Genomic DNA, 3,312 nt, shown 5'->3' on the forward strand with positions numbered 1-3,312 from the left:
GAAGTTTAGGGTATGAATGATCCTATCACCCTGGTATTGAGCATAATACCCACTAGTTAGTTTTTCATCCCTTGCCCTGCTTCCTCCCTTCCCTTTCTAGTAATCCCGTTTCTATTATTGTCATCTTTATGACCATGAGTACCCCATGTTTAGCTCCCACTTTTACGTGAGAATATGTGGTATTTGGTTTTCTGTTTCTGCACTAATTTCCTTAGGATAATGGTCCCCAGCTGAATCCATGTTGTTGTAAACGACATGATTGAGTAAGCTCATCCTGCATTCCTATGCAAAGAGTTCAATGGCAATATATTCTACAACAGTAAAGAAAAATGAGCAAAATTATCCCAAGTAAACTAAATAAGGAGGCTTACCATAAACTGGGAAACTGTTGAAACCAAGCTGATATGGGGTTGCTAGCTGATTCCAGTACAGGCTCAGAATTAGAATAATAATCCAGATTATTTACATTACTCATCCCTTTTGTTTCTTCTGAGCAGCAGCCAGAGATCACTGGTTGGTTCACAGGAATAAGCAGTTAGTCTAAATTGCAGAAATAAACTTAAAAACAACTAATGAGACTAGAATCTAATACGTTCTTGAAACAATTTTTTATCTCTTTACTTTCCCATTTTTACTAAAGACAAATCATAATAGGACTGATTTGTTTGCAAAATTAAGCTTTAGTCTTATACTTGGCCTGATTATTTGCATAATGTGCAGCAAGAGTAATTATTTTTCATATAGGTTTTTTAAGTGGCTTTGATGAAACTCTATTCCATAAGGAATTTCAGATAAGAGTTTTTTTTAAAGCCAAGACTAGTCATGGGTTCATATCCTCCAATACTTATGAGTTGAGTAAAGTCCTCTCCTCTTGAGGTCCCAAGATAACTTAGGATTCCTGGGCCTGTTAGAAAGTGAGATTCTTTACTTACCACAGATAAGAAACCCTGTACAGAGACTATGTAGACAAGGTATGAGGCCAGTTTTCCCAAGGGACTTTTATTGGCTCTATAAGTCAAGTTTGATTCCTTAAAGCAAAGCACACCCCTTCAGTCAAAGCCTTGGTAAAATAATTAGTGTCTCCAATTGTGTCCTGTTACAAAAGAAAAGAGATTCTTATTGCACTTATGCAAAACTATATTGCCATAAGTTAATAACACTCACAAATAGTTTCCACATTCTAGAGAAATAAGGTAGAAAGAAAAAAATATGCTTCAAATTTTGTTCACAGGAGTATACTTTACTCAATTGTTAAAAGCTGTAAATAGCTCAAACATTTTCTTGGCTCTGAAAAACAAAACAAAGGATCAGCAACATTTTAAGCAAAAGTCAAAAATATTACTTCAGTCTTCTATTAGTTCAGTCCATGCAGTTAACTCCTGTCCTGGTTGATATTAATGAACATTCCACTCTCCATGATAGTCCTGAAGGTTTTTCTTCTATTCTAATGCCATAGTCTCCAAAGTTATCAGAAGCCATTTTGCAGGAGCACCTGTCAAAGTCCTGTGGCTGACTATAAACTCACCTAAAGAGAACCCAAACAAGATAATTGTCTGTGTATGATGAAAAGTTTTAGGGCAGCCACAGTTAAAGACACAGTTGACAAGGAAATTTGTTACCTCTATGGCACACAATAATTTACCGTAACAATTATAATTATTACTGATAATGTACATTAAGTCATATCAGAATTATAGGAGTTTCCCATAATTTTGGCACACATACCAATAACACATTTACACAAATACAGCCCAAAGAAAGCCAAATACCATTTCATATTTGATAAGGCTTTCTGTATAATTTTAATACCTAATAAGCCAAATATGTGATTTTTGGCCTTTAGGAGACCTAATATCTAAAAGGTTAATTAGGTCAGAAAAAAGACATAATTTAAAATTTGATTTTGGAAAGTTTGTCAAATATCAAAGGTTTAAAACTCTTGATATTACAAAATAGAATTCCAGGTGACCATAAGTTATTCTTTAGCCAAAATGATAACTCAAATATTTTAAAAAGGCAAAAACTCATGCTCACTGAGAAAGGAGAGAATGAGCTTTCTAAACAGGACCAAGTAAAGACAGCATGAGCCAACTGTTTGTCTCTTTTCTTTCTCTTATTGTTCCTATAATTAATTTAAAAGGCAAGCACAAATATTTGATTTTTAAAAATATTACATGAAAATCTTTTTCAAGAGAAAAAGCAAAATTTCACCTTTACATTAATGTACTATTAATGTTAAACCCAGTTCTTCATAAAGTCTTAGAGACCAATCTATCCAATTTTAATCAGTTTGACCATCACATAAGATTCTCAGAAACCTTTTAAAACCCTTTACAATGTTTGTGAAAGAGCAGATTAGTGCTTTAAGAAAAACTTGTGCTTTTATCCCAACGTCCAATTTACAGAAAAACTGAATCATACTCCTTTAACTTTAGCCAATGTTCACACACAGAACATTCTGTTCTTTTACAAGATTAATTTTTCACAAACCTTCCACAACTTGCTGAAGCCTTTAGCTATATCCTATGTAACTTAAAACAATTCTTTAACCCTTTAATCTAGGCTAAAAAAATCCATATTCCCATAAGTTCTTATAATCTTTCACCAGGAACACATTTTGCTTTCCTTACACACCTTGCATGTAAAAACTCTTTCTTCAGTAGCCTCAATTACCTGTCACAATGTTAACTCTTAGCAACTTTTACTTTTGGTGAAGACCTTGGTAAGTAAGGGATTTTAATTATGTACTAGATGTGGAGCCTAGGACACCACACAGAAGTGCAGGTAAGGCCTGACTCTTTCCAGCATAGCCAGGGGGCATGGCTAACTCCACATGTCCCCAGGCCTTACCTAGAATCTAATGGCTCCAAAGTAGATAAGATGAATAATTTCCAAAAGTCAAAGAAGCAATTTATGACCTTAAAGTATTTAACAACCTGCCTAATTTATACCAAATGTCTTTATATTACCAATAATTCTGAAAACTGTCTTTATTTCCTAAAGCTTACTAAAGTTATGTGAAGACATTACAGTTTTTATTTTTCTGACAAAATATTTGATTTCAGTGCTTATTACTTTTAAGCTAATTAATCAGAGTTCTTTCCTATATAAACATCACACATACAACACATGTGAATACATAGACAGAAGAAGATCCAGTACTTGTAAGATTTTTCATTTGCCAGTTTTTATGTTTCTCTTTAAAGCATGCAGTTTCTAGGGCCTGATATGCAGGCACAGCTGGAAGGCAAAACAGATCCCCCAAAATTCAGGGTCCCATTTTTATACCTGATCCTGGATCCCAAAAAGGGT

This window comes from Rhinopithecus bieti, unplaced genomic scaffold, assembly GCF_001698545.2.
Source record: "Rhinopithecus bieti isolate Rb0 unplaced genomic scaffold, ASM169854v2 scaffold_7648, whole genome shotgun sequence".
NCBI classification, from domain to species: domain Eukaryota; kingdom Metazoa; phylum Chordata; class Mammalia; order Primates; family Cercopithecidae; genus Rhinopithecus; species Rhinopithecus bieti.